The following is a 10,787-nucleotide window of genomic DNA, read 5'->3' as shown; positions in this document are numbered from 1 at the left end:
AGGTCAAGAAAACCACCCCTAAAACGGAGATCGCGTGCAGGAGGATCAGACGCCTAGCAGGAAGACACAAGTGCCTGAAAGAGGATAACCTCATCAGGTTAATCAACTCTTTCGTACTCTGTCATATTTCATACGCCGCTGCCATGTACAACTGGATCCAGGTTGAATACAAGAAGCTTGACGCAGTGATCAAGAATGTTGTGAAAGGAGCATTTGGGCTCCCAATTCGAACCAGCAGTGAAAAATGGCTCAATTAGGTTAGGAATACATAACACGACCACGGAGATCGTGGAGGCTCAAGAAATATCCCAAATAGCGAGCCTATCTACAACGAGCACGGGAAGATCAATCCTGGACAAGATCATGATCAACCCAATTACGAATCCAGCACAGTACACTAAAGTTCATGAAGAATTCGCATACAACATAATTGTCGCACCGCTTTCCAGGAATATGCACCCAAAATATAACATCAACAGGAGAGTTACCCGAGCCAAGACGTTAATCAAGAAAACGAATAAAGGGGACAGAAGAGCCTGCTTTGTTGATTAGGCTGCCTACAAGGATCGAACTAAGTTCGCGGTGGCGGTAGTGGATAATCCGGGCAAATGCACCAACTGAGCCATGGTCTACACTAGCAAACCTGAAGTCGCTGAACAAGTTGCCATTGCATTAGCACTATACAGACGATAGATTCACAGAAATATATAGTGACTCGAAAACAGCTATTAGAGCTTTCAATAGGGGAAAGTTTGCCCCACATGTTGCGAGAATAATTAACATAAGGCAAACAAATGTCACACTTTACATTTATTGGTTCTCGGCGCACCTTGGTTCACTTGATGACATTCGTGTGAATCCAATTGAATCGGCCAACAGCGTCACCCGCGAACTTACAGACCGGGCCGCTTTTACATATGGTTTCGATACTGCTGGATTGAAGAATTTTCGGAGAGATACGCTCATTACATACAATGATATTACAAAACATTACTTCATGGTAAAGAGGGAGTTTCCACCCTCTCACATTGGGCAAAACAGAGCACAAACAGTTACACTTAGGCAATTATAAACACAGTCTTATTATTCACCTGCACAAATAAAAGAATAGCATGACATTGCAGACATGAATATTATATGCAAAGCACGCAAAAAGGAGCTATGCACGCTTGAACATATGCTCTGGGAGTGTAGGTCGCTCGGCGCTGGCATTTCCCGGAATCGGTTTTTAGAAATTATCAGATGCCCAGATCATATCCCTCAAGTCTTGGCTGTCCAACCTGTTCGCCAGTACGCCCCTGATAGGGCTAGGAGGCTAGACCTCCCGGTCCCAACATGGGAGTAGCCAGGCAGGTGGCAACACTTTGTACAGGACCAGAATAAAGTTATTCCTCCTCCTCCTCCTCCTGCTCCTCCTGTCTATTACAGAACCCAGGGGTCCAGGAATATGTTCGACGTCCGCCGATAGCATCAGTCGGAACGAGACACAGAAATAGACATGAAGTCGCACAAAACAGCTCATCGTACGTTCGACACTGTCATACAGCTCAATGGACAGGGCACCGCTATTAGAGCAATTATTATAGTTAAATCCGCTGACATTATCCAGGTAACTAACCTGTAACAACAGAAGCGGTGAGTGTCCTATTGTCGTAGTGCATCGTGACCAGCAGGTAGCGGCTGCGGCGGGCATTTATATCTCACGCCCGGATCCGACGTTCGTGGCGGTACATCGCCCGCGTTGTTAGGCGGTGATTCCACATCAGCCAAAGCTGGTGTGGCATACCACGCAGGCATTTTCATGGTCTCGGGTCGGTCCACGATTCCGTCGATGACAGAGCTCGTGCGAAGAACACCACGCATGCGCGTTCAAGGTACGCAGCACACGCACGAAGCCACGCAGCAAAGGAGCAGTACGCCAGCAGGTCAGCCCGAGCAGGAGATATAGCAATTCGGAAACGGTGACATAGGTAATGATGCCTCGCTTAACTAATTTGGAATGTGCCGATGAGAACGGTAGAATGGCCTTCTTTGATCGGGCCTCGTATGTGACTCCTTAAGAAACGAAGCGCGACATCTAAATAAACCTAATGGGTTGGTTTACAGGTTCTTCACATGGTAAAATAAAAGGTTCGAGGCACTGGCGGAAAACCGAGCGAACAGCAGTTGTGGTCTACCAGTCAAGGAGAGTTGTCGGAGGTTGTTCCAGCCGTATAGCGCGGTATACCTTTGGCCTATATTTTATTCTTTCATTGCTCTCAAAGTTGCACGCGTTAACGTGCGAGATAATATAATTCCGCTTACTATGGCAGTCACTGATATTTATAGCAAATGATCGCGTCTATTTACGTATTCTCTCTTTCTCTTAGTGCACCATTGAGCGGTCCCTAAGGTCCTGCAATCGCTGAGCCAATATATATGCTCATTGTTGTCAAGACACTAAGGCCCAACTTTGTTTCATACCACGTTACTTTATCAGCAACAGTATCCGTGAATCTGTGGTGGAAGGTGCCTTAAACTCCCGAAGGCTTCGGCCTTCTTATTTTATAGTTATGCTTTTTCACTTGCTGTTTGATTGAGTCCCTTTAAAAGGAAGTTAATCCATGTGATTAAAAATGTAACAAATAGTCGGTTTAGTTCTGCGTAATGCATGACAGCCAATTTGTGGCACGCCTCTGCTTGCAGTCTTTGAATGCCTGCACACCATCCTAAACCTACGTTAGCCTGCTTAGTTCAACAGCATGGATCAAGTTGTACAGTGACTGACGGCTACGTGAGATAGAAGTCCTCAGGAGATCCAATTCCTTCGGCAGGCACTTCCGCTGCAGCTCTGTCTATCCCTTGGCGCATCGGAGGCATCCCTGCGTATGGCAGTAGCAGCTTTCTCGTCACGTTGGCCAGCCGCAATACAGTGCACAAGGCTAACATCGCTGCATTGCTCTGTGTATAGTCAACATATGTTCCCCACCCGCCGTGGTTGCTCAGTGGCTATGGTGTTGGGCTGCTGAGCACGAGGTCGCGGGATCGAATCCCGGCCACGGCGGCCGCATTTCGATGGGGGCGAAATGCGAAAACACCCGTGTGCTTAGATTTAGGTGCACGTTAAAGAACCCCAGGTGGTCAAAATTTCCGGAGTCCTCCACTACGGCGTGCCTCATAATCAGAAAGTGGTTTTGGCACGTAAAACCCCAAATATTATTATTAACATATGTTCCCCGGTCGCATCTGCAGCTTCCACGGGAACTAATAGCACTGGCCCTTCCTGTTGAGCCTCATTTCGCTGCAGAGCCTCCTCTACAGTGCACACTTCCCTTATGAAAATGGATTTAGAGTTGCTTTAGAACTCATAATGAGTCCCTATGGCGTCATAAGAGGCTCTATATACAGGTACTCACGATCTATAGAGTCGTCCGCATAGAATGTCTATAAGAAGTCTAAAGAAACCTGTCTATAGAAACAAGTCATTTCAGACACAATAGATGTACAATACAGTGACAATATATTACAGTGACATACAATACAGTGACAATACATTGACGTCATATGAACTTTTTTATGAACATATGATATCATATGAACATATGATATTTTTCTTAATTCTATAAAGTTATTTTTATAGAACGTCTTTAAAACATTTAACGCGACCTGTCTATAGAATGGCTCTCCATTCGCCCTCTATAAATGTTCTATAGAGAGTGTATTGTTATGATGTGTACTAAATTCTATGAAATAATGTCTGTAGAAAGTTTTTAACACTTCTAATGCGGCTTGTCTATAGACTGACTCTCCATTCACCCTCTATAAGCGCTCTATAGAGGGTTTATTGTCATCATATGCGTAACATACTATAAAATAATGTTTGTAGAAAGTTTTTAACACTTGTAATGCGGCTTGTCTATAGATTGACTCTCCATTCACCCTTTATTAGCGGTCTATAAAGGGCTTATTGTCATCTTACATGCAACATTCTATAAAAGAAAGTTTATAGAACGTTTTTAGGACTTCTAATGCAGCCTGTCTATAGTGTAGGTTTACATCCACCCTCCATAAACGTTCTATAGAGGTCGTACTCCCAAATTATGTACCAAATTCTATAGAACATTTTTTATAGAACGTTTTCAGAACTTCTAGTGCGGCCTGCCTATAGACTGGCTCTCCATTCCCATTCTAAATATGTGCCATCATATGACATATGTACTGAATTCTATAAAGGAACGTTTATAGGACATATAAAGAAGCTAAAGTGTGGCCTGTATAAAAACGGCTCTATATAAACGTTCAACAAAAGGTGTTGAATAGAGTTGAATAATATCTCAAAGTGTCTTTCTAACTTGGGAAGGCAACAGTGCACCCATGGAAAATTTTGTACATGGAACAAATGATATGAAAAAGTGATGTACGTAACTTCAGAGCGAATTGGACAATTGCATTTGCCGTTAACGTGGTGCGAGGCCGGCCTCGCGCCACGTTAACGGCGAATATGTGTTGTGTCTCAGTGCACGTGGGCCCACAGCACTGAAAATGTGCTGAGGTATTGACACATCATAGTAAGATTCACGCACTGTAAGACGTTTAGATATTTTGTTTTTAGTTCGATGTACAGAGCTGTATCACTAAGTTCTTGTAAAATTACTACTCACGTACTTTTCGAGGAATAAAAAGCCTGATTATTTCAACCCCATTTCAGAGGCTTTTTACCACGAAAGCAAGAGCATCGTTAAAAATACACTGATTGACGAAGGCGAACAAGACACTATTCGAAATTAGAAAAACCAAAGTAATATAATGGAAGTGCGAATTGTGGTTTCTATCGCATATGCAGGTACGTCACAAGGATAACCAAGAAACACTAAGCAAAAATTCGCGTTAGCAGCCGCGTCATATATATTTGCTGGAATGCAGTGACTGCAGCATTTGGGGCGGAAACACGTCGAACGCCACTGCACATTTCTGGCACGCACACACACCACTCAAATGCGACAAATGCACGCTGCAGAAACGTGAAGTTTTTTTTTTTTTCGGGGAAACTTCGTGGGTCCCGCAATGTACAGAGAAGGCACGGACGACATGAGCGCAATCTGCGCACGATAAGCGCACCGCCACGAAAGCAAGATACGGAACACATAAGCGTACACTGTAAAATAATTTACACCCTAAAAGTGAAAAAGGGTGTAAATGTGTCTATAACTGACACCCTTAGGGTGTTATCTATATAACGGACACCCTATGGGTGTGAGTTATAGACACATTTACACAATTTTTCACTTTTTAGGGTGTAAATTGTTTTACAGTGTAACCTGCGCCTCACGGGTAAAATTAAAAATCATCGTGGATTTGTTGCTGTGCGACGGACACAGTTAGAGAGCGCACGGAAACATCACACACTACACACGTGTACCTCCTAGGTTGTGTCGACAATTGCTGGGCTACATTTAAACGGCCGCAGGAAATTACTTCAATGAGAAACGAAATGACGGCGCAGGTAGTGCGGGTAACGGCTTCGCATAACGTCATTTAAGGCTTCAAGGCAAGTGACCGAAGTTGAAATCGTTAAAATCATACCCCAGCGATAGCTTTCCCAGGGTAAATTGTTCAAATGTTGAAGGCCATGCTTTTGCTGACTGCATGCGGCATGAGCGATTCCAAAGCAAGAATACGGCATGTAATTTATTTCTGCCCTAAACTATAGCATACAATATGAGCATGTCAATGTTTCTTCTTGTCTCGCATCATATGTATGTAGTTCGGCCCAAAATGGCACAAAAGCTGCTGTAGTGGTTATTATTGTAGGAATCACGGAGGCCACAACGGCCGCGCAATTATAGAGACGGCCCTGGCGGCGCCGGTAGTTTCGTATTCTAAGCGACCGGTAGAATACGGAAAATGTCGCTCTACATGTCGATGTAAACAAATGCACCGGTCGGTGCTTTGGACTGTCAGCGGCGTTCTTGCGGGATACAAAGGTGGGAAGTCGTGCTCCGCATCTTACAGTTAGCGTACGAAGCGCTTCCTCGATAAGGGCTAAAACACGTAAGATAGCAAACAGGCACGAATAAAATCTGTGGTTAGGCCTACCCTTGGCCTTCATGTTGCGGCACGATATGTAGCGCGTGGGCGCTAACTTTCGTGGTGGCGGGTCCAATGCGAACGGCGATTCATGGCTATTGAATTCGTCAAAATCATAACTGTCAATAACTGGCAGATCCGAAGAACCATGGTGCAGCTGACAATGTCACCCGAAGGTCCGGCGCGGTCCCGAATCAGCTAAGCGTCTGCTCTTCGCCAGTTTCGTTTGCGACATGCGAGACCAGCATGCCTTGCGCGCCTTCCCCGCTGGGGACACTCGCACGTCACACACAGAGGCTCGCTCGGCTGCTTAGCCAAGCTGCGGCTTCGTTTTTGTGCTTTTTTGCCCATTTAAGATGATTTTCGAATTTGCGGAGGAATTATATTATCAGACGCGTGACGGGGGGGGGGGGGGAGGTCTTGGCCGGGAACCTAAATATTCCATAACCTTGACATGGTCAAAAAGTCGCCGGAGTTGCCCTTTAATCTACTGCAGAGTCCTTAAGCGTCAGCAAGCGTATTGCCTCTTGCGGTATACTGATGAACAGGCATACCGGTTCTCGCCGGCGAGAGGGGTCGGGTAGCGGAATTTCTCGAGGAGCTGCCCTCCACAAGTGAACTATGAATAACTCTTGCTTAATCGCTCTGCTGTATATTGTAGAAAGAGTATGCTCAACGTAACTCAAAGGGACACATAAACGAACTCCGTTGATGCGAAGTTCCGTTTAGGCGAAAGCCACAGAAATCAGCAAGAACCATTTTATTCGCAAAGCTTCCAAGTGTTCCGATATAACTGCGGCGAACAAAAGAGAGAGAGCTTAACATGGTCCCCTTCAAATATTGTAGCTTCTTTTGCGCAAGGTGGTGTTCATGCGCCGAAAGGGCTCGCAAAGAAAGCTAGCACTGTAGACTTTGAGATGCATCTCCTTCTTTGGTCATAAAGGGGTATAAACGCACAGGATCAGTAATATGGATGCCTTCGTCAAGAGACTCATAGTCTTCCCCACGAACATCACTGATAACATTTTCAATTGCCTACCCAGAGCCGGTAATAAGGGCTTTATCCGAGGGCATTTATTCCTGGCGATGGGAACGAAGCGATGGTGGCAGCCTTACTGCAACATCTTACCGTGCGTTCTTGTCTTCTTCTGGTATGATATACTTACCTATCGAAGTCATCAAGATGGAGACAGCGTTGCAACTTTAGACAGTTTTAGTTTAGCGTCCGCAACTATAGCGTACGCTATACACTATAAATATAGCGTACGCTAAGCAGCGCACGTTTTCTACAATTTTAGTTGACCGGCGATATCTTCGAATCTCAGAGGCCATATACCGTCGTTGCGGTTATTTCACGCCTTTAGCGACAGGTGGCGCTGACATCTCGAATGTTTCTTTCGTTAGGCTTCGACTCGTTCGAAAGGAGAAGCGATCTCGAAAACACCACGAGGTTATCCATAATACTCTGTCGTCGAAGCGGCCTGAGACTAAGCGAAAGCCGTTTACACAGTCATTTGCTACGAACGAAGTGCATTTTACAAAAGCAACGCCAAATTCAATTCGAAGTGGGCAGCCGGGACCGCCGCCATGTTTCCCGCAAGCTCCGCAGACCGTTTGCGTTGCGTACGCCCGCTATACCCGCTATTTCGTTTAGCGTTCAGCGCATGCGCAGTGACGACCCGCTATTTTTTAGCGTACGCTACACTAAAACTGTCTTTTGACGTGCTTAATTTGCAATGACTTTGCCGCCACTACTTGATAGATTGGATATTAAAGCCTTTTAGCGTGTCCGGTATTCGGGCAAGCGCGGGCGGTTTTGCGGTTTAGCGGGGGCGTCAACGTCAGCGGCCAGATTCGTGGCGCCAGCTGGTGGCGCAAAGTTCAACCACACAAACACAGAGCTAATTACTATATTCTGCTTAGCTGCTGGCGTAAATTTTCGGCAGTGGCGTAATCGTGTTCACAATTACGCCGCTGCCAAAAATTTGCACGAGTGGCGAAGCAGGATATGGTGAGTTACTGCAGTTTTAGCTATGCGTTTGTCTGGTTGAGCTCTACAACACCAGGCGGCTTCACCGCTCCGGCCGCTCACGTTTACGCCCCGACCATCCGGTAATCCGCCCAAACCGCTCCCGTTTACCGGAATAGCGTACAAGCTAAATGTCTCTATTCTTCAGGTTATATTTTATAGCATCCCCATTTCGCATGTTCACCGGTCATTTACTGAACCAATGTTCAGTAAACGTAAATGTTTCGTGAACCAATGTTCAAGAAAAGACGGGTTCCGCTTAACCCACTTTTAGTTTGTTAACGTTGCGCTTGTGGGCGGCCAATCGAAAATGGTGCTATTTTTCAATTTATTCGGCTTTTTCATTTAAGCGAGTTACGTTCATCTGCAGTCCATTGTAGCTTCCTCTATGCTGCACTATCCTTCCTCATCGTCTTACTATCCCCCCCTCCCCCTTTGCTGACCGCCGTTCAGGTGCGAGCAGACCGCGCTGGACACTTTCAGTGCAGTCGGCAGTAATTTCCTTGCTTTCCCTTTTCCCTTATTTGCTTATTTAATATGTTTCTTTACTTTTTTATCCAATAAACAAACTGCAAACAACAGCTACAACTACTACAAAGTAGACGTGATCACACAGGTTGGTGGCAACACCTGGTGGCACATAACTTTACGCAGACGACAAACTTATTGCAGTGACTAACCACATTCCACTTAGCTGCTAGCGTAAACTGTGGTCAGCAATGTGATAATTAGACAGTGTTAGTTTAGCGTACGCTATACGCTATAGTGTCGCGTACGCTAAGGAGCGCATGTTTTTTAGTTTTAGTTGGCCGGCGCGATTGTTGGATCTCAGAGGCCATATGCCACCGTTGCAGCTATTTCCCGACTGTAGCGATAGGTAGCGCAGCCATCTCGCATGTGCTAGGTGGCGCGTGCCGCCGCTGCCCAATTCAAAGGGTTGAGCCTCAATCATCCATCCACCCATTCTTTCTTTCGTTAGGTTTCGACTCGTTCGAAACGAGAAGCGATCTCGAAAACACCACAAGGTTATCCATAATATTCTGTCGTCGAAGCGGCCTGAGACTAAGCGAAAGCCATTTACACAATCATTTGCTACGAACGAAGTGCATTTCACAAAAGCAACGCCAAATTCAATTCGAAGCGGCCAGCTGGAACCGCCGCCATGTTTCACGCAAACTCCGCAAACCACGCAAAAACGCTAAGGCTAACTCGTTTGCGTTGCGTACGCCCGCTATACCCGCTATTTCGTTTAGCGTTCAGCGCATGCGCAGTGACGACACGCTATTTTCAGCGTACGCAATAGTATAGCCTACGCTATACTAAAACTGCTGTCCACCCTCCAACACCCACTTTAATTTTTTTCATTCTTTTTGGCAACATTCGTGTAACAAAGAGAAGACATGCGTTGAACTTCGATAGAATTGCCACAAGATGTATCCACCAGCGCTGTCGCTGTAGTCCGCATCTCTGGGATAGCTCAGTGTAAACAAGCGTATTATTTGAGAGCGTTCACTTGTAAACAGTCATGCGTTCATCACCGCCGGTGCTACAGATGTGGTTTGGCGCGGCGAGCATATGTGGCGAGGTAGGTGCGCGAGCGAGGCCAAAGCACCGAGGGAACCCGAAATGTACCTGCGCCCGAAAAACCTTCGAAGAGCGTCAGATGGGGCGCGACCTCTTTTGTCTCTCTTCGACGAAACTGCGATTGTCATTTTCAGCGCTCGCGCATGCCGACATTCACTGCATTCCGCTGCTTTGTCCTTCTTGCGAAGGCTGACTGACACCCACTTACCAGGAACCGCAATCTCGCTTTCTTTCTTTCTTTCTTTCTTTCTTTCTTTCTTTCTTTCTTTCTTTCTTTCTTTCTTTCTCTTTCTTTCTTTCTTTCTTTCTTTCTTTCTTTTTGCATTTTGGAATTTTAGGACTATCTAGCGAATACAATGTGTAGGTTTCTTTAGTTAGACGTGAACGCAATTGAACGCTACACGCGTGAGAGGACTTTGCGGAGAGCATGCTTAAAGGTTGTGGAGGTGCGTACTCTCGTCGTGGCCCTCCGGGGGCACGTGCCCGTGTCACGTGGCCGTACCTTCTTTGTCAGCTGCACTGTCCAGTAGTGGCCAGTTGAGGCCTGGATGCGAGAGAGCTAAGGTCCGCACGTTTGCCTCGTGTCCGTCTCTGGGTGCCCCAACTGACCGTCTGGCTCGGATGGGACGGCCCGTAACCGACGAGATATTGCACCTAGTGGGGCGAGTTGGTTTACCATGAAGACGATGTAAATGCGCTTCAAAGACGTGGACGATGGGTAAAGATGAGACAAAACATAGCGTATTGATCACAATAATTGCCATTCGGCGCACAAGAAATTTTTGAAAAAGATGAAATTTTATTTTTTATTTGGCAAGACACTGAGCGGAAGCAAATGCACACTAAGCATATCGACACCAACGCAGCTGCTCACTGAAGCTGCACTGCTTGCAAGTTAGATCGAAAGTGGCGCGGAGGGCTTTTTATGTGGCAGTTTTTTCTTCCTGGAAGGTAGGATTCTGCAACTGAACGACACCCAAGAAATATGGCAAATAAATAGCTTCCTAAACCCTTGACCGAATGTTGCACGAACTAAACGGGCATAGCGCGTAGCATCGTCTGTCAAAATCAGCTTAATAAGGCACTTGCGAGGTCATGCAACGTTAAC

The sequence above is a fragment of the Dermacentor variabilis genome, chromosome 8 (assembly GCF_050947875.1).
Source record: "Dermacentor variabilis isolate Ectoservices chromosome 8, ASM5094787v1, whole genome shotgun sequence".
Classification (NCBI taxonomy): domain Eukaryota; kingdom Metazoa; phylum Arthropoda; class Arachnida; order Ixodida; family Ixodidae; genus Dermacentor; species Dermacentor variabilis.
Note: the sequence above shows the minus strand (reverse complement) of the source record.